At 40.2% G+C, this 22,263-nt stretch overlaps 1 protein-coding gene across 1 annotated transcript in view; it reads left to right on the plus strand.

The window, feature by feature from the left end:
* The window catches only part of LOC111197509 (NACHT, LRR and PYD domains-containing protein 12-like), a 592,302-nt gene that overhangs the window by 451,429 nt on the left and 118,610 nt on the right, over positions 1-22,263 (plus strand). The window lies entirely within an intron of this gene.

Below are 22,263 nucleotides of genomic sequence, written 5' to 3' on the forward strand. Positions count from 1 at the left end.
ATAGAGTTGATGCAAATTTATCTTTGTGGAAAATAACTGCAATTAAATGCTGTATTTCATTTTACACTGAACTGAAGATTGAACCAATAAATTGCAATGTGCAGACACATTAAAAATACAGTACAATATTCAATTAAATGTATACAAACCGATAAACCTGTGGCGGAACCTTGTTCCTTGATTTGTTTCCCACCCGCAAGGCTATGACATCACACAGCTCATCCAATAGAAGTGCTGCAGCTATACTAAGCGTCAACTCTGGCCTGGTACAGAGCAGGTTTGTACAAACGTATATGTTGCTGTAGTAACTGAACAAGGCTTAGTTCGAGCCTCTTTCGTGGAACCAAAATTTGATCAAAATGAGCCAGGCTCGTCTTAAAAAGCCTGGCTTACTGAGTTAGCTTACTTCGTGGAACAGCCCCCTGTTCTCTGGTAGTGACCCTGCCTGTTCTGACTACTCTCTGTATTACTCATTTTGTTAATAAAGCCTTGATTTCTGCCCCACTATGACAAACCCTTTTTAAACTAGTTCTTTTATTAACAAAAAAAATCTCCAGACCAGTCCAACCCTTTGTGAAAAAGTATTTACCCCCCCATGAATTACCTGTAATTAGTTACATTTTTTAGAAACCTGGGTTCATTTTCATTACTAACCACCACCAGGCCTGTAGAGTCAAGAAATCCCTTAAACAGATCCTGTCTGACAACATGAAGCAGACAAAAGATCTCTTATGTCTATTCTCTTATGTCTAAGTAAAATCTGCTGTGCTTTCCTCATTTTGTAGACTATCTTCATGTAATTTTGTAGACTATCTTCATGCAACCATGACACCTCTCCTTTATCTCCTTCTCTCACCTCCCTAGCTCCCTGTGGGTGTTCTTTCTTTGCACTATTTCTCCAAATCTCTCCTTGCCTTCTTCGTAAATGATGTTACCGAAGAGGTTCAGCTTGGTGCTTGCACTGCCTTGTAGAGATTTTTTAAGGATGATGTGCAGATCTTGATCAAGACTTCTCCATGCCACTTTGTCATTGGCTTTGGGCCACTTGACCTTGGGTTGTCAGATCGGTCTCTCACTTCTTACTTGTGTCGGGGGTTCTCTGCTAGGGGTCTCTTCCTGATGCTCATTCTGTGGGGTGGGCACTAGGTGTTGTCTGTGCTCCTGCTGCTGGGAAAAGCGCTCTTCTTCTCCCTGGTCATCTGCAAGATTGGAAACAGAAGCACTTTGGTGCTCAACCGAGCTCTGTCTCCTGCTTGTCTGATCTGCTGGCGCAGTGCAAGATTGATACCATGTTGTCCGTCCTGTTTGTTCTATCTTCCATCCCGCCTCTCGGTGGACCTTTGAGCAGTTTTTCTTTATTTGTGCTCGTAGTCGATTAGGGTGTTCATCTTGAAGTGGGCTTGTGGAGAGGGTAACTAGCCCGTCCACACCCAGTGCAGTCTTTCCTGCTTCCAGTCAGTCTTCCCTGACCACCTCTAGTCTTTCCTGGATGCCAACTGACCTGTTTGCAGTGGTCACTGGAGTTTCAGCAAAACTAGATATAAGCACAGGTAAGGGCTACCTGCAGGGCATTTCCGCCTGACACACCTCCGACGGTGCCAAAGGGGGGTAGTTTCAGGGTCATCGGCCGGGAGCCACCCTTCATTGATGTTTCGCTCCATTAATCCCGGAACATCTCACGGAGGTGGAGCAACCACGGTATCCCTGCCGCCCCTGCAGCTACCCCTAGGACCCCTGTTTCCCCTACGACGTGTCCTTCCTTCTCAGCCACAGCCAGAAGCTGGCTTTTTCCGCCTCCTCTACCAAGTCCTTGGATGCCTTCTTCAGCTTTGGCCCTTTCACTCCTACGTTACTCAAGAGGTGCTGGATGGATGTTCCGTTAAACCCCCTGCAGCCAACCTCCACAGGGCAGATAACGATCGACCAACCTGCCTCTCGACACTCAGCTGCCAGCTTGGTGTATTTCTCCTTCTTCCTTTCGAATGCTGCCTCCATTCCTCCCGCCCAAGGGACCGTGAGCTCTGCCAGGATCACTGTTTTGACTGAAGGGGACCACAGGATGATGTCTGGTCTCAGAGAGGTCGTGGTTATCTCTGGAGGGTCCACTCTTAAGCTTCAGTCACATCCAGGTGTTAACAGTGATCTTCTCTCCCTCTGGGTGATGTTCTGAGCCCCTCTCCCTTTTCCAACAAAATGGATCAGCTTTCGTGCTGTTGAAAGGTGGTCTTTGGCTGCTTCCAGCCGTCGTACCTCAAGGACTTCTGCCAGCTTCAGCAGGACCTGATCATGTGGCCACCTGTACCAACCCTGAGCCAGAGCTGTCTTGCAACTGGACAGGATGTGCTGAAGACTTGGGTTTGGGGCATTGCACAGATGACAGTTTTCCTCCGAGCCGTTCCACCGACTCAGATTGCTGGGGCTGGGAAGGGTGTCGTAGGTGGCCCGAGTGACCTTGTACAGCTTTTCCTCACTCCTGACAATTTCTTCAATTACCAGGTCTTTTCTGTTCATTCTTGTAGCTTTTGACCAAAACTTAGGGGGGGCTGATCCCCACCCCAAGGTAGCTCTCCCTGACTGTGTCCTGCCAACAATCTCTCTGTGCATCAACCTGCTGATGGCGTGGTCAACAGCCTCTTCAGCCTTCCACTTAATTGGAAAACTTAATTGCCTACCCCTGGTTTATGGCTTTACAGAGCCAGCATGCCTGCCATAGCACTGATTACTACTACAGGTTTCTGAGTCAGGGTCAGTTAAGCAGCTGCACATGGCTAAGTCTGAGTTTTACACATCTGAGCATTTTTAATAGTCAACACCATATCCAATCTCTAAACAGACAATAAACCAGCTCTAACTCAACTTTATTCTGGAGGAGAAAAAACATCTGGTATGCCCCTCAGTCCAGTAGCAGCACCCTGAACCCCCCACAGCTATCACAGAGAGATATTTTCATATTACTACGTTAAACTACTAATTTACACTGCTGACATCCTCATTCATGATAATTTAAATAAATGCTCAAATTATTCATGTTTATGTAGAGTATTACATATGTATACTTTTTAGAATCTGTAATGCTTCTAATAATATGCATTTTAATTTTTGGGTTAATATAGGTACATCAGACTATCAAAATGTCCTGCGAAATCAAAAAGTCTAAAAGTGCACCTGTCAGATGCAGTATTTGATCAGAAGCCTCACCAGTAGTATACAAAAATGATTGTATTTTTAGTGATGTATATGATACTTAGGACTTTAAATTTATTTAATCCTAATAAAGAAAAACCTTTAGCATTCCTCCATTTCCTCAGTATAATCTGGTGAGTGTAAAATGGATCAGATTGTGGAACTGGAGCTGTAAGAACCAACCGAGGTGATTTGGATGCAAATGCAGGCAGGCTTTATTAATCCAAAAACGTAAGATAAAATCGTAATCCAAAAATACAGGCAAAGTTCAAAACCAGGAGTAAATCACAAGGCAAAATCGTGGTCTAAGACAGGCAAGGATAAAAAAACAGAAATAACAAATCACAGAAGTAAATCGCTCGATAAGAAACTAGTGTGTCAATATCTCGCAACTAGACTCAGTAATTGTCCCAGTATATATGAAGAGTTTGGTTCCAAAACGCTATAAATCCATTTTTTTAATTTGAGTAAAAAAGTGTTTCCTTTAGCGAGAAAGTGGTAGGCTGAAAACCACCGTTTTCTGTTTCAAACTATCAAATACCTTAAAATAACACAACAAAATCAAATCAAGATTTTAATATTTAAAGATTTATTTTAAAAAATAATTCGTTTTTTCGCAAAACGCAATAAATCCATGCCAAGTTTTTTTTTCAAAATGTCTTATATATCCTTTGGCATCAATAGATTTTTTTTTTTACTGAAAATGTGCAAAATACAATAATAAATAACAGTAAATTGTACATCTGAATCTAAAAACACAAATTTTAAAACATTTCTTTTCGATGAAGTGCAAAATTTCATTAACGAACAAGACATTAAGACAATAAAATCCCCAAAATCACGTTAAATTCATGTGCTGTAGTGTAGTGTAGTGTAGTGTGTTGTAGTATAGTGTGTATTGTGTGTGTGTGTGAACTGCAGATGCAGCCGGCATTTTCCCCCTCCTGAATGCCTCATTTTCTTTACCTTTTCACGTACACGAGACTCTTTTGATGGCTTTCTCTTTTTTTCAATAACTGCTGCACGAACAGGCTCCTCTATACCATCAAAACCGCTCATTTTCGCGGACTTTGAGAGTGAAAAACGAAAGTGAAAGTAGGCTACATGAAATACCGGCTGGCTCAACAGGGCGCGTGCTATGATGTTTACATTAGATAGCTCGTGGAATGCTGCCCTGTGATTGGATGAGTGGAGATGTGGCGTTCTGCGGGAAAACAAGACTGGCGTTTGTCGCGTTTTGGAAAGAAAGAGAGAAAACAGGGCAGTATTACACGGCGGATGTGGCGTTTTGATGAAAATTGAATATTGGCTTTTCAAGAGTGGTCACATAACATTCAGATTCTGGCTCTAACTCATTTTTTTTTAAAATGGCGTTTATCGTGTTTTGGAATCAAACTCTTCATATAGTCCTAGTAATAAACTGATGTCCGACAGGTGTGTGGGAGGGGCGGAGTCAGCTTATTAGTACTCCGCTGAGGCTGATCTTAAAGGTGCAGGTGTGACAGGAGCTTTTTGTTTATTAGTGAGCAATTTTTTATATCACGATAGTATCACGTGTTTTAACTTATTCTTCTAGTAATAATCTGGTAATTTAATTCATATCTTTATAACTGCACTGTCCATGTCACGTCCTGGTCCTGTTCTGTTTCTGTCCTCCTTTCTGTGTTTGTGTTTATCCCTGTTTTTTTACCTCTCTCTGTGTCTGTCTTTTGTCCTCTACTCCTGTGCCGTCCTCCACGTGCTTAAGTGTTTTCCCCCAGTGCCTCCTCCTTCAGTGTTTCCACCTGTGTCTCGTTTGTAGCTCTGCACCTTTGTTACCTGTCGTCAGGTGTTTCCTGTGGTCCCTCTGTATGTATAGTCCGTGTGTTTCCGTTCTTTTTGTGGGTTCTTGTACATTTATAGGTTTTTAAAGTTTTTGCAATTTTCCGGACTGACTGACCTTCATTTCTTGAAGTAATGATGGACACTCATTTTTATTTAGTTAGCTGATTGGTTCTTGCCATAATATGAATTTTAACAGTTGTCCAATAGGGCTGTCGGCTGTGTAGTAACCTGACTTCTGCAAAACACAACTGATGGTCCCAACCCCATTGATAAAGCAAGAAATTCCACTAATTAACCCTAATAAGGCACACCTGAAAACCATTTCAGGTGACTACCTCTTGAAGCTCAGAAGCAATAATCAGAGCAAAGGGTGGCTATTTTGAAGAAACTACAATATAAAACATGTTTTCAGTTATTTCACCTTTTTTTGTTAAGTACATAACTCCACATGTGTTCATTCATCGTTTTGATGCCTTCAGTGAGAATCTACTATGTAAATATTCATGAAAATGAAGAAAACACAATGAAAGAGAAGGGGTGTCCAAACTTTTGGCCTGTACTTCCTAAATGAATCATCTGAACAGACATGTAATATGTACTAAGGTTAAGACCTAATTATGTAGTAATCAGTAGCCATTTAATAACCAGTAGCTGCATTTATAAGACAAGTAAGGGGTTCCTGTGGCATTTTAATGTTTAAACTGAAAATTTTATTTATTTTTAAGGAGACTGTCCTTAGAGAAAACTGTACTTTTTTCATTCATTAGAAAAGAGAAAGAGTACAATTTCTGAGAGCTTAAGTATTCTTGCTAATTGCTTTCAAGTGCCACCAATTAAAACCCACACCACGCTAAGTGCCCTTGGTCCAACCTCCGGGACAAACCATTCCATGCTCAAAATGGGGGGGGGGGGTCATCACAGTAGTTTAGCTAGGCTATGATTATTGTTAAGCTTTGTACTAACAATATTTTTTGTTGGAAGGTTAAACCAGAACACTGCCAATCACTGATTGTTTGCTGTATTTTATACTTTGAGATTGTTGGATGTTCTAATAAACCTAAAATGGATTATTAATAATATAAGATTCATTTTCAGCCATTTCTTATTGTTACATTATCATAAATGCTATGGATTTACTTTATAATAAAAAAAACTTTCGTTATGCCTATTCTTAAGTAAAATCTGCTGTGCTTTCCTCATTTTGTAGACTAGCTTCATGTAATCTTGGAGAAAAGACATGTGAAAGTCTGGGATCAGTTTTGAAGCTGGAAAACTTGTCCATAAAGGAAATAGATCTCAGTAACAATGACCTGCAGGATTCAGGAGTGGAGCTGCTTTCTGCTGGACTGAGGAGTTTACACTGTAAACTGCAGATTCTCAGGTTAGTTGGTTCATTACAAAATGATAAATGTGAAGAAATATTCAGTGCTTTACCAAGATCTTTATCTATAAAATATACACCAGGACCGTATTGAAAAGTGTACATAATCTACATCGTCCGCTATTAATATGGGTTGATGCAGATTTTTTGTCAGATTTTGTCGTGCTGGAACGATTACATGGATTGTTGTGGGGAATCTCTGTGGAGGGTTTATGGCAGGGGTCGGCAATAGGCGGCCCTCGGGCCAAATGTGGCCCGCAAGCATGACAAATCTGGCACATGAGGCTGTATGAACTTTTTCCTTTCTTTCTGCCGCACTCGGCTTGACTTCAGTTTCTGCCCGTTTTGGGTTCCCTATCTCCTTAAGGGTGGTTCTTCCTGGCTGCATCCCAATTCATTAGTCGGGGCAGTGGTAGTTTATTATACAATATTAAAATTCACAGGCAACATTGAAACAATTTCAGGCGAGAGGAACTCAAACCAAATTATTACAATGTGCCTGTACTCCGTCAATAACACTTCTGTTTCCAAAGTTTAAGAGGTGCATACTGGTATGGTGTGGGTTTCATGACATGATAATCTGTGTTCCTAGAGAGTAGAGTATATCAGACATTAAATACATTTGAACGTGTGATTTATCAATGGAAATTTTACAATTACTTTTTTATTTTAATTAGGATTTCTGAATGTATTTTTTACATTGAGATGCTATTTTTTCTTAGAGATTCAGCTATTATAGTGTTAATCATGTTACTCATATCTCTCAGTCTGCCACTGTCACTCTTTCTCTCTCTGTTAATAACTTACTCTAATTTTCTCTCTCTTTAGATTATCTGGGTGTATGATCACAGAAAAAGGCTGTTCTTCTCTGGCTTCAGCTCTTAATTCAAACCCCTCCCACCTGAAAGAGCTGGATCTGACCTACAACCACCCAGGAGAGTCAGGAGAGACGCTGCTTTCTGCCAGACTGGAGGATCCACACTGCTCACTGAAGACACTCAGGTATGAAGAAGTACTCAGGGGGAAGATTCAGGTGTGCTGCAGATGTTAGATAGAGTGATGAGGGTCAGTTAGAGATAAAAGAAGAGTGATCAACTGTTTAGAGAGTCCAGTGTTACCCTTTGTTAGAATGAGCTACATTTTCTCAGTTAAATTAATATATTTTTAATAATAAAGTGCACAGTGCATATACAGATGTGGTGTATTCAGCCTTTTGATGTGGATTTTGTATTTTAAACTGAAATAATATTATAAGCTGAAAGCAACTCATATCATCCAGCTTCAGATCAACACAGGAATAATAATAATCCAAGTTCAGGATCAGAGTTTGCCCATAGACAGAACGTAAAGATTAGAGTTCTGGACTACAGAGTTCGTAGCGTGATGAACCCTCAATGTACGTTATTCATAAATCACAGTGTTTCAGGTGTTAATAAAATGGATTGAGCTCATCAGAGTTTAGAGTAAAGTAAAGTCCACATGTTTGTTGGTTAAAAGTTGAAGACTCCATGTTTTCTTTGTAGCTGGATCTTTATGGTTCAGCCTTTACTTCTTCACCTGTTCTAAACAGAGACCCTATAATTCTCCCTCACACCCCTAGAGGCTGGGAATAAAAGAAGAAGCTAAAGTGTGACAGCATATTGAATCTGTTATTAGATATTAAAATTTAAATCTGAGGCTCTGGTTTCCTCTAATTGTGTTAATGGTGTTATAAAGGAGTGAGTGTTTCTTCTTAAGGATTAACGTTAATTATTGTGTATCAGGAAAATCCAGAACTTCATATTCCTTCACCATGTTCACTAATATAAACCCAGAGAGAGAAACTCTGCATTTCACTCTCACACCCTGCTGATCTGTGTGTGTGTGTGTGTGTGTCTGTGTGTGTGTGTGTGTGGTGTGTGTGTGTTTAGAATGGAACATGGAGGCGAAATAAGAATCAAACCTGGATTAAAGAAATGTAAGTTTTCTCTCACACACACACTACACACACACACTACACACACACACAACACTCACACACACACAACACTCACACACACACTACACACACACACTACACTCACACACACACACTATACGTACATTACATTGCATTTAACTTTTAAATGATGGAATCAGCAAAAGCTCATCCTCTTCTTTATCTTCTACAATATTTGATGAACTCATCTTAGGTTTATTGAACTGAACTGAGTTTTATCTCTGTCTGAACTCAGTTTCTCGATGTGATTTTTTATTTCTAAAACTGTACGATGAGAGAGAGAATGAGTGAGAATGAGCTTCAGCTGCATCTGTCGCTGTTCAAACACAACAAACCATTCAAACGTGCAGTGTGAGTTATCCACAACGCTCTCCATTAAAATAATCACACAGTGTACGCTAGAGTTAAGATCAGACCCAAAGAATCCAGCCCGACCCATAAACTGTCATTATGAACCCGAGCCTGATTTAAACCCCACATTTCTTCATGAGTAAAAAGTTAAAACTGAGCGTTTTAAAAACTTTTTCAGGCTTTTTAAATGAGCGAAATCTGTTCAGAATTATGTAAATTAACATTACAGCACTGATGAAGCAAAGACCTATTATTAAATAACAATATTTATTAATAACATACACACACTACACACACTACACACTCACATACACACACTACACACACTACACACTCACATACACACACTACACACTCACATACACACACTACACACTCACATACACACACTACACACTCACATACACACACTACACACACTACACACTCACATACACACACTACACACAGTACACACTACACACTCACATACACACACACTACACACACTACACACTACACACTCACATACACACACTACACACTCACATACACACACTACACACAGTACACACTCACATACACACACTACACACACTACACACTCACATACACACACTACACACACTACACACACTACACACTCACATACACACACTACACACACTACACACTCACATACACACACTACACACACTACACACTCACATACACACACTACACACTCACATACACACACTACACACAGTACACACTCACATACACACACTACACACAGTACACACAGTACACACAGTACACACTCACATACACACACTACACACTCACATACACACACTACACACACTACACACTCACATACACACACTACACACTCACATACACACAGTACACACTCACACACACAGTACACACACTACACACTCACATACACACAGTACACACTAGGGCTGCACGATATATCGTTTAAGCATCAACATAGCGATGTGCGCATGTGCAATAGTCACATGGCAGGATCTGTGATGTCACGTAAGGCAATAAAAACTCATGTTGCAGTGTTTTGATTCTTGACACAAGAAGTAGATACACAGCGTTCTGAGTGAACAGCGCCGCCTCTGGCTGCTGCTGAAAAAGGCGGGGGGATTGATGGTGAGGGGAGGTGGAGGTGGAGGGGGAGGGGGTGTAAACACGAGGTAACCGCAGGGTTCATACGGTCACGAAACCTGGAAAAGTCACGGAATTTGAAAACAGCAAATCTGAGCGGAGCTTCAGCTGCTGCACTGTAACTGTAATTCACTCAGTGAGAGAAACATGCTGATTTAATGCTGTCCGGCTTCATTCAGACTAAAGAAAGGCAGAGACGCGAGGACCCCAACTGCAGGAATGGGATATTTGTAACGTTACACAGGAGAAGCAGCACGGAGCTAGCTAGCGTTAGCTAACTAAACACGCCCCGGTGTTTACCTCCGGGAACAGCATGGTTACCCTGCAGCGCTAAAGCGCAGAAATCTCTCTGTTCCTTTAAACTGTGATACAGACTGTCCGGATTTAACTTCTCCAAAACACAGCGAGACCCCGCGCGCCCGCCGCTGCCTATAGCACTGAGACTGAGAGATATCAGAGGTGTGTTTGAAGGAGGGTTATCTTATTCAGTGTAGATCAGTTTCCATCGTGTTCATTAAAAAATAAATGTTCAAATTAAAAGGAAAATGACTAGTTCTGTTTTAGTTTCTGTTACAACATAACCTGAGAGCTCGATGCAACAGTGTAGTTTTCTTTACTAATATTTTAGAGTGGCTCTAAAAGTAAGTGACATTTGATTACTTTTGCTTCATTCTACTAATTGATAAGTGAGGTTTTATATTAAACGTATTACATGTTAAATAGTTCAATAGAAAAAAAATCTCTGTGACCAAAAAAATCTGCTTTAATATTTTATGTTTGTGCCCATTTTAAAAGGAAAAATAAATAAATTATTAGCTGGTTGCTTCTAATAGTGATTATTATACTGTAAACTGTTCAGTTCTCCTGGTGTTGGAATCAGCTCAGAGTTAACTCAGTTGTACACAATAGAGCTCTCAGGATTTAACACACATTTTAGTATAGAAGATTGTCAGCATTGCTGAAAGAATTGTTTTTTTATTTAAATACATTTTAAGTAAGATATAGGCCTACTATAATCAGTTTTGACATTTTTAGTTTTATTGTTCATGTCTGCACTGATATTTTAAAGACGGTCATGAAAACTGTTGTTTTTTTTGTTTTCCTTCTTTATCAAAAACTAGTCTTTACCAAACAAAAAGTAAGCAGACTTCAGGAACAAAGAGATGCAGGCTTTATTGCAGTGAGCACGTAACCCCTGACCGTCTGTTACGAACTAACTCGTCTCCTCGGACCAGGAACATTTCTACAATCTTGTACAGCATAGTACGTACATACCTGGTGATTTGAATGCACAAATCTATCTTTACCTTTTGACTCTACTTCTACGTTAGGACAGACCCTTTTGGTTTTTTCCTTATAAGGACTGACCATGTTGTTTCTCCATAGTTAGATCACCTAGGTCATAGGTCAGCTTTGTTTACTCACTCGGCCGTCTCTGCTGCTTTGTGACAGCTGTGTCTGTACACCAAGAATCCTTTGTCTCTGGCAGATCTTCATACACTAGTGTATTTTTGTACATGTTTAAATTCCAACAAAACGTTTGGAAAAGTCGTGGAAATGTTTTAGTTGAAAAGCGTATGAACCCTGTAACGGCCTGAGACAGCGAGTATAAAGCTGTGCACCTCAGTTCCGCACAGTTTAGCAGTGCAGATATTTCCAGTTAAAGCTGAATTCATGCTTTTAATCCCAGAAAAATAAACGCTCTTATTTACCTTTTAAAAGGCCATTTAAATGCTTAGTTATGGCTGTTCTGCTGTTTTTCTCGGGTTTTGAGTGTTTAGCTGACTCTAAAGCACTGACTCAGCTCTCGGTCGGTCCGGTTCTTGTCAGTACTTGTGTTCTTGTGGACTCGGGAAACGTCATCAGTCGCAGCCCAAGAACTGTTCCAATTCAGAAGATCACAGTTAGCCAAGCACACAACTAATACCCGGATGTGTTCTTGCTCCTCCCACTTCATAGAGGATGCATGGAAGGTGACTTGTGTGAACTTGTCACAGCCCGATATCCCAGAATGCACCTCTCAGCAGTATCAGTGTAATGCAGGAGGAGAAGCACCTGTATGTGTTTAAAACAGTACTGCTGTGTGGTAAAATAATGTTTGAAGTTATTTTTAGGGAGAATGTAGGGCTTTAGACTTCAGATATGTGTTTATTTGTTAAGAAAGCGGCTAGGTGAAAATGTGCTCCTGTGTTTTCAGCTCCTCCCGTCCTCGGAGTACACACTCGCCATCCCAACTTCCCAAGTCCGTACTCACCAAGTACAGGAGTCCAGACTTGTGTTCTTGTGTATTGGGAAACGGTCCGGGTCTCTGTGGTGAGACAGCGTGCGGGTGGGGGCGGGGCCGGTGACATCACGGGTCCTGCATTGTGTAATATCACAATATACATCTCAGAAAACTAAAACAATACAATGTAACATTTTACATATCGTGCAGCCCTAGTACACACACTACACACACTACACACACACTACACACTACACACACACTACACACTCACATACACACACTACACACACACTACACACACACACTACACACTCACATACACACACACTACACACTCACATACACACACTACACACACACTACACACACACTACACACACTACACACTCACATACACACACTACACACACTACACACTCACATACACACACTACACACACTACACACTCACATACACACACTACACACTCACATACACACACTACACACTCACATACACACACTACACACACTCACATACACACACTACACACATACACACACTACACACTCACATTACACACTGTGTGTGTGTGTAATGTTTGTGTTTAATGTGTCGTCTGTGTGTAATGTGTGATGTCTGTAATGTGTGTAGTGTGTGTAATGTGTGTAGTGTGTTTGTGTGTTGTGTGTGTTTAATGTGTCGTCTGTGTGTAATGTGTGATGTCTGTAGTGTGTGTGTAATGTGTGTAGTGTGTGTAATGTGTGTAGTGTGTTTGTGTGTTGTGTGTGTGTAGTGTGTGTGTAATGTGTGTGTAGTGTGTGTAATGTGTGTAATGTAATGTGTGTGTAATGTGTGTGTAGTTTGTGTAATGTGTGTAATGTGTGTGCAGTGTGTAATGTGTATGTAATGTGTGTGTAGTGTGTATGTAATGTGTGTGTAGTGTACTGTGTGTAATGTGTGTGTAATGTGTGTAATGTGTGTGTAGTGTGTGTAATGTATGTAGTGTGTGTGTAATGTGTGTGGTGTGTTTGTAATGTGTGTGTTGTGTGTGTAGTGCGTGTAGTGTGTGTAATGTGTAATGTGTGTAGTGTGTGTAATGTGTAATGTGTGTGTAATGTGTGTAGTGTGTGTAATGTGTGTGTAATGTGTGTGTAGTGTGTGTGTGTAGTGTGCGTGTAGTGTTTGTAATGTGTGTGTAATGTGTGTGTTGTGTGTGTAGTGCGTGTAGTGTGTGTAATGTGTAATGTGTGTAGTGTGTGTAATGTGTAATGTGTGTGTAATGTGTGTAGTGTGTGTAATGTGTGTGTATTGTGTGTGTAGTGTGCGTGTAGTGTTTGTAATGTGTGTGTAATGTGTGTGTGTGTTGTGTGTGTAGTGCGTGTAATGTGTATGTAATATGTGTGTGTGTAATGTGTGTGTGTAATGTGAGTAATGTGTGTAGTGTGTGTCTAGTGTGTGGGTGTAATGTGTGTAATGTGTGTGTAGTGTGTGTAATGTGTGTAGTGTGTAATGTGTGTAGTGTGTAATGTGTATGTAATGTGTGTAGTGTGTGTGTGTAATGTGTGTGTAATGTGGGTAGTGTGATTGTAATGTGTGTCTAGTGTGTGTGTAGTGTGTGTAATGTGTGTGTAATGTGTGTAGTGTATGTGTGTGTAATGTGAGTGTAGTGTGTTTAATGTGTGTGTAGTGTGTGTTGTGTGTGTAGTGTGTGTAATGTGTGTAATGTAATGTGTGTAATGTGTGTGTAGTGTGTGTAGTGTGTGTAATGTGTGTGTAGTGTGTATTGTGCATGTAATTTGTGTGTAGTGTGTATGTAATGTGTAGTGTAGTGTGTGTGTAATGTGTGTGTAATGTGGGTAGTGTGTGTGTAATGTGTGTGTAATGTGTGTGTAGTGTGTGTGTAATGTGTGTTGTGTGTGGTGTGTGTAGTGTGTTTGTAATGTGTGTAATGTGTGTGTAGTGCGTGTAGTGTGTGTAATGTGTAATGTGTGTAGTGTGTGTGATGTGTAGTGTGTGTAATGTGTGTAGTCTGTGTAATGTGTGTGTAATGTGTGTGTAGTGTGTGTGTAGTGCGTGTAATGTGTGTGTGTGTGTAATGTGTGTGTAGTGTGTAATGTGTGTAGTGTGTAATGTGTATGTAATGTGTGTGTAGTGTGTGTGTGTGTGTGTGTAATGTGGGTAGTGTGTGTGTAGTGTGTGTAATGTGTGTGTAGTGTTTGTAGTGTGTGTGTGTGTAATGTGTGTGTGGTGTGTGTTATGTGTGTGTAGTGTGTTTGTAATGTGTGTGTGTTGTGTGTGTAATGTGTGTGTAATGTGTGTGTAGTGTGTGTAATGTGTATGTAGTGTGTGTAATGTGTGTGTAGTGTGTGTAATGTGTGTGTAGTGTGTGTAATGTGTGTGTTTGTAATGTGTGTGTAGTGTAGTGTGTGTGTAATGTGTGTGTAATGTGGGTAGTGTGTGTAGTGTGTGTAATGTGTGTATTGTTTGTAGTGTGTGTGTGTGGTGTGTGTTATGTGTGTGTAGTGTCTGTTTGTAATGTGTGTGTGTAGTGTGTGTAATGTGTATGTAATGTGTGTGTGTGTAATGTGTGTGTAATGTGTGTAGTGTGTGTGTGTAGTGTGAGTGTAATGTGTGTCTTGTGTGTGTATGTAATGTGTGTGTAGTGTGTGTAATGTGTGTGTAGTGTGTGTAATGTTTGTGTAGTGTTTGTAATGTGTGTGTGTTGTGTGTGTAATGTGTGTGTAATGTAATGTGTGTAGTGTGTGTAATGTGTGTGTAGTGTGTGTGTGTTTGTAGTGTTCGTGTAGTGTTTGTAATGTGTGTGTAGTGTCTGTGTGTAATGTGTGTGTGTAGTGTGTGTAATGTATATGTAATGTGTGTGTGTAATGTGTTTGTGTAATGTGTGTAGTGTGTGTGTAGTGTGAGTGTAATGTGTGTCTTGTGTGTGTGTGTGTGTAATCTGTGTGTAGTGTGTGTAATGTGTGTAGTGTGTGTAATTTGTGTGTAGTGTGTGTAATGTGTGTGTAGTGTGTGTGTAGTGTGTGTGTATTGTTTGTAATGTGTGTGTAGTGTCTGTTTGTAATGTGTGTGTGTAATGTGTATGTAATGTGTGTGTCTTGTGTGTGTAATGTTTGTGTAGTGTGTGTAGTGTGAGTGTAATGTTTGTCTTGTGTGTGTAATGTGTGTGTAGTGTGTGTAGTGTGTGTAATTTGTGTGTAGTGTGTAATGTGTGTGTAGTGTGTGTAATGTGTGTGTAATGTGTGTGTAGTGTGTGTAATGTGTGTGTGTTGTGTGTAATGTGTGTGTAATGTAATGTGTGTGTAGTGTTTTTTGTGTAATGTGTGTGTAATGTGGGTAGTGTGAGTGTAATGTGTGTCTAGTGTGTGTAGTGTGTGTAATGTGTGTGTAATGTATGTGTGTGTAATGTGAGTGTAGTGTGTTTAATGTGTGTGTAGTGTGTGTTGTGTGTGTAATGTGTGTAATGTAATGTGTGTGTAATGTGTGTGTAGTGTGTGTAATGTGTGTGTAGTTTGTATTGTGCATGTAATGTGTGTGTAGTGTGTATGTAATGTGTAGTGTGTGTGTAATGTGTGTAATGTGGGTAGTGTGTGTGTGTAATGTGTGTAGTGTGTGTAATGTCGGTAGTGTGTATGTGTAATGTGTGTGTGTGGTGTGTGTAGTTTGTTTGTAATGTGTGTGTTGTGTGTGTAGTGCGTGTAGTGTGTAATGTGTGTAGTGTGTGTAATGTGTGTGTAATGTGTATGTAATGTTTGTGTGTAATGTGTGTTTGTAATGTGTGTAGTGTGTGTGTAGTGTGAGTGTAATGTGTGTCTTGTGTGTGTGTAATGTGTGTGTAGTGTGTGTAATGTGTGTGTAATGTGTGTGTAGTGTGTGTAATGTGTGTAGTGTGTGTAATGTGTGTGTAATGTGTGTGTAGTGTTTGTAATGTGTGTGTAGTGTCTGTGTGTAATGTGTGTGTAATGTGTATGTAATGTTTGTGTGTAATGTGTGTGTGTAATGTGTGTAGTGTGTGTAGTGTGAGTAATGTGGGTAGTGTGTGTGTGTAATGTGTGTAGTGTGTGTAATGTGTGTAGTGTGTATGTGTAATGTGTGTGTGTGGTGTGTGTAGTTTGTTTGTAATGTGTGTGTTGTGTGTGTAGTGCGTGTAGTGTGTAATGTGTGTAGTGTGTGTAATGTGTAATGTGTGTGTAATGTTTGTAGTGTGTGTAATGTGTGTGTAATGTGTGTGTAGTGTGTGTATGTAGTGTGCGTGTAGTGTTTGTAATGTGTGTGTAATGTGTGTGTGTTGTGTGTGTAGTGCGTGTAATGTGTGTGTGTGTAATGTGTGTGTAATGTGTGAGTAATGTGTGTAGTGTGTGTCTAGTGTGTGGGTGTAATGTGTGTGTGTAGTGTGTGTAATGTGTGTTTAGTGTGTAATGTGTGTAGTGTGTAATGTGTATGTAATGTGTGTGTAGTGTGTGTGTGTGCAATGTGTGTGTAATGTTGGTAGTGTGTGTGTAGTGTGTGTAATGTGTGTGTAGTGTTTGTAGTGTGTGTGTGTGTGTTTGTGTTGTGTGTTATGTGTGTGTAGTGTGTTTGTAATGTGTGTGTGTTGTGTGTGTAGTGTGTGTAATGTGTAATGTAGTTTGTGTGTAATGTTTGTGTAGTGTGTAATGTGTGTGTAATGTGTGTGTAGTGTGTGTGTAGTGTTCGTGTATTGTTTGTAATGTGTGTAGTGTTTATGTGTAATGTGTGTGTAGTAAGTGTAATGTGTATGTAATTTGTGTGTGTAATGTGTGTTTGTAATGTGTGTAGTGTGTGTGTAGTGTGAGTGTAATGTGTGTCTTGTGTGTGTGTAATGTGTGTGTAGTGTGTGTAATGTGTGTGTAGTGTGTGTAATGTGTGTGTAGTGTGTGTAATGTGTGTAGTGTGTGTAATGTGTGTGTAATGTGTGTGTAGTGTGTGTAGTGTTTGTAATGTGTGTGTAGTGTCTGTGTGTAATGTGTGTGTGTAATGTGTATGTAATGTTTGTGTGTAATGTGTGTGTGTAATGTGTGTAGTGTGTGTAGTTTGAGTAATGTGTGTCTTGTGTGTGTCTTATGTGTGTAGTGTGTGTAGTGTGTGCAGTGTTGGGCACGTTACTTTGAAAAAGTAATTAGTTATAGTTACTGGTTACTTCTCCAAAAAAGTAACTGAGTTACTAACGGAGTTACTCCACTATAAAAGTAATTAGTTACCAGTAAAAGTAACTATCGCGTTACTTTTTATTATTCGCCCCTCAAAAAAAGGAAATCAATTATGCATTTACTATTATTATTAGAAAAATAACAAAAAATAACAAACGAAAATAAACCCAAAATGTTGACAAAAATATAATCTAACGAATTTCAAAAAAATAAAACGAAATTCTCCACACAACCAAAGAAAATTACTAAAACTTGTAATACTGAAAAAAGCGGAAAAACGCGTCTGGGGATGAAATTTAACAAACCAAGCCACACTCAAAAGAAATATGTATATATAAAACAAAATAATGGACAAAAACAACAATTTAATGCCTGTTAAAATGGTATTAATATAACAGCTTCACCAAAAGAGAATAGAGCTTAGATCGAGCCCAAAAAATCCGACCCAGCCGGAGTCCGTGCACATTCTGCCCAAGCCCGAACCATAAACTGTCATTATGAGCCTGACCCGATCCGCCCCATAAACTGTCTGTTTTCGGGCTGATTGAATGAGCGAAATATAATCAGAATTATGTTAATTAACACTGTAACATAGAAGCATAGAACTATTATTTAATTTAAATGATTTTTAAGAACAGCTACACACAATGCTGCAAGTCAAACGCGGAGGCGTTCACGTGCGCCCAGAGCTACGTGATTACAGTTTTCATTTTTATTATAGTTTAATTTGATTTTGTTTTTATTTTTTCTGTTCATTTTAGGGTGGGCTTGCTAGCGCGAGCGCTTTACACAAGAACTAACGGACCACGAGTGCCGCGCGCTCGGCACAACAACTCCCGCTGTACAACTCCGCTGTACAACAGCGCTTATAAATAAATTAAACACAAAAATGAGGGTATTCTATCAGTAATTTCAGTTCGTTTTAGTTAGTTTTATAAACACAAAATACAGTTCGAGATAGTTATGTTTTTCCTTTTAATTACCGTTTTTATTAGATTCAGTTAACACAAATGTTTTTCACTTTCAGTTTTCGCCATTTCTTTCGCTTTAGTGAACAATAATAATTGGTTACTTAGCAACATTGTGATTATCACACCAGAGCTTTATATAAAATAAAAATAGGAGCCTGATTTCGGGTCGGTCCTCAGGTCAGGTGGGATTCGGGCAGAGAATCTAAGCTCTAAAATAGAAAGCAGCAGCACCACAAAAACCGGAGCAGCTAAAAAGAGCTTAACGTCCTTAATTCGGAACTTGGGTTGTCCACGGCAATCACTGAATTGATTAGAGCACGCAAATCGTCACAATTGTGCCTCACTTCACCACGCCAAACCACAGGCACAGCGGCCAGAAGCTCAAGTTCACCGGACAGAGGAGGGGTTAACCAGGGCAAAGCGAAATAAAAAAAAAAGTTCATAGAGCGGCTAAAGTAACGTGCAGTAACGGGGTGTCGGAAATGGTAACGGCGTTATAGTTACAGTCATAGTAATTAGTTAGATTACTCGTTACTGAAAAAAAGTAACGGCGTTAGTAACGCCGTTAGTTTTAACGCCGTTACTCCCAACACTGAGTGTGTGTAATGTGTGTGTAGTGTGTGTAATGTTTGTGTAATGTGTGTGTAGTGTGTGTAATGTGTGTGTGTTGTGTGTAATATGTGTGTAATGTAATGTGTGTGTAGTGTGTGTAATGGGTGTGTAGTGTGTGTAATGGGTGTAATGTGTGTGTATTATGTGTAATGTGTGTGTAATGTGTGTGTAGTGTGTGTGTGTAGTGTGCGTGTATTGTTTGTAATGTGTGTGTAGTGTCTGTGTGTAATGTGTGTGTGTAGTGTGTGTAATGTGTATGTAATGTGTGTGTGTAATTTGTGTAGTGTGTGTGTAGTGTGAGTGTAATGTTTGTCTTGTGTGTGTGTGTAATGTGTGTGTGTAATGTGTGTGTAGTGTGTGTAATGTGTTTGTAGTTTGTGTAATGTGTGTGTAATGTGTGTGTAGTGTGCGTGTAGTGTTTGTAATGTGTGTGTAGTGTCTCTGTGTAATGTGTGTGTAGTGTGTGTAATGTGTAATGTGTGTGTAATGTGTGTAGTTTGTCTAATGTGTGTGTAATTTGTGTGTAGTGTGTGTGTAGTGTTCGTGTAGTGTTTGTAATGTGTGTGTAGTGTTTGTGTGTAATGTGTGTATGTAGTGTGTGTAATGTGTATGTAATGTGTGTGTAATGTGTGTAGTGTGTGTGTGTGTAGTGTGAGTGTAATGTGTGTCTTGTGTGTGTTTGTAATGTGTGTGTAGTGTGTGTAATGTGTTTGTAGTTTGTGTAATGTGTGTGTAGTGTGTGTAATGTGTGTGTATTGTGTGTAATTTGTGTGTAATGTGTGTGTAGTGTGCGTGTAGTGTTTGTAATGTGTGTGTAGTGTCTGTGTAATGTGTGTGTGTAATGTGTATGTAATGTGCGTTTGTAATGTGTGTGTGTAATGTTTGTAGTGTGTGTAGTGTGAGTGTAATGTGTGTCTTGTGTGTGTGTAGTGTGTGTAATGTGTGTGTAGTGTGTAATGTGCGTGTAGTGTGTGTAATGTGTGTGTACTGTGTGTAATGTGTGTACTGTGTGTAATGTGTGTTTAGTGTGTGTGTAATGTTTTTGTAGTGTGTGTAATGTATGTAATGTTTGTGTAGTGTGTGTAATGTGTGTGTAATGTGTGTGTAGTGTGTGTAATGTGTGTGTAGTTTTTGTAATTTGTGTGTAATGTGTGTGTAGTGTGTAATGTGTGTGTAGTGTGTGTAATGTGTGTGTAATGTGTGTGTAATGTGTGTGTGTAGTGTGTGTAATGTGTGTGTGTTGTGTGTAATGTGTGTGTAATGTAATGTGTGTGTAGTGTGTGTAATGTGTGTAATGTGTGTGTAGTGTGTGTAATGTGTGTGTAATGTGTGTGTAGTGTGTGTGTGTGAGTGTAGTGTGCCTGTATTGTTTGTAATGTGTGTGTAGTGTCTGTGTGTAATGTGTGTGTGTAGTGTGTGTAATGTGTATGTAATGTGTGTGTGTAATTTGTGTAGTGTGTGTGTAATGTGTGTGTGTGTGTAATGTGTGTGTAGTGTGTGTGTGTAATGTGTGTGTAGTGTTTGTAATGTATGTGTAATGTGTGTGTATTGTGTGTAGTTTGTGTAGTGTGTGTGTAGTTTGTGTAATGTGTGTGTAGTGTGTGTAGTGTGTGTGTAATGTGTGTGTAGTGTGTGTAGTGTGTGTTATGTGTGTGTAGTGTGTGTGTAATGTGTGTGTAATGTGTGTGTTCTTGTTTTCAGACGGCTGTGATTTCACACTGGATCTAAACACAGTAAACCCTGGTCTCTCTCTGAGTGAGGAGAACAGGAGGGTGGAGAGGAGAGAGGAGCTGCAGTCGTATCCTGATCATCCAGAGAGATTTGATAAGTGTCTGCAGGTTCTGAGTAGAGAGAGAGTAACTGGTGATACTGGTGTTACTGGTGTAACTGGTGATACTGGTGTAACTGGTGATACTGGTGATACTGGTGATACTGGTGTAACTGGTGTAACTGGTGATACTGGTGTAACTGGTGTTACTGGTGTAACTGGTGATACTGGTGTTACTGGTGTAACTGGTGTAACTGGTGATACTGGTGTTACTGGTGTTACTGGTGTATCTGGTGTAACTGGTGATACTGGTGTAACTGGTGTAACTGGTGATACTGGTGTAACTGGTGTTACTGGTGTATCTGGTGTAACTGGTGATACTGGTGTAACTGGTGTAACTGGTGTTACTGGTGTAACTGGTGTAACTGGTGATACTGGTGTAACTGGTGTTACTGGTGTATCTGGTGTAACTGGTGATACTGGTGTAACTGGTGTAACTGGTGTTACTGGTGTAACTGGTGTAACTGGTGTTACTGGTGTAACTGGTGTAACTGGTGTAACTGGTGATACTGGTGTTACTGGTGTATCTGGTGTAACTGGTGTAACTGGTGTAACTGGTGATACTGGTGTTACTGGTGTAACTGGTGATACTGGTGATACTGGTGATACTGGTGTTACTGGTGATACTGGTGTAACTGGTGTAACTGGTGATACTGGTGTAACTGGTGTTACTGGTGTATCTGGTGTAACTGGTGATACTGGTGTTACTGGTGTAACTGGACGCTGTTACTGGGAGGCTGAGTGGAGCGGGAGAGGAGGAGCTGCTGTAGCTCTGAGTTATAAAACCATCAGCAGGAAAGGAGGAGGATCAGACTGTGGGTTTGGAGGGAATATAAACTCCTGGAGTCTGAGCTGCTCTAATAACAGATACTCTGTTCAACACAATAATAACAGAACTGATCTCTCCACTCGTCCCTCCGACTGTAGGAGAGTAGGAGTGTATGTGGACTGTCCCTCCGGCACTCTGTCCTTCTACAGAGTCTCCTCTGATACACACTCACACACTCTCACACACTTACACACATTCTACACCACCTTTACTCAGCCCCTCTATGCAGGGATTAGGGTTCGTTATTCTGGCTCCTCAGTGACTCTGTGTAAAATATAATAACCCTGTGTGTGTGTGTGTGTGTGTGTGTGTGTAGTGTGTGTGTGTTTCTGTGTATTGTATGTGTGTGTATAGTGTGTATACTGTGTATTGTGTGTGTGTGTGTATAGTGTGTATAGTGTGTGTAGTGTGTGTGTGTGTGTGTGTGTGTGTGTCACGATTCGATTTGATTCTCGATTTTCGTTGTTCTTTTTTTTTTACAGCATAGAGACCTATGCCAGTTTTAGATTAGTCTATGGTTTGTATATTTTTGCTTCCTTCCTTTCTTAGACCTCACACACACACACATACACAACCACACACACATACACACACCCACACACACGTATTTGCGATCATCTGTAAAGCCAAATTTGACCCTTGTGTATTACTGTGCTGTCTTCAAGTTCATTAAACTGCCTTAAACTTCATTCTCGACTCTTCTGCGTTCTTACCGACGCACCAGGAAGACACCATACCATCTACCAACACCTATACAGTCCGCCCAC

The sequence above is a fragment of the Astyanax mexicanus genome, chromosome 1, assembly GCF_023375975.1.
Source record: "Astyanax mexicanus isolate ESR-SI-001 chromosome 1, AstMex3_surface, whole genome shotgun sequence".
Taxonomy (NCBI): Eukaryota; Metazoa; Chordata; class Actinopteri; order Characiformes; family Acestrorhamphidae; genus Astyanax; species Astyanax mexicanus.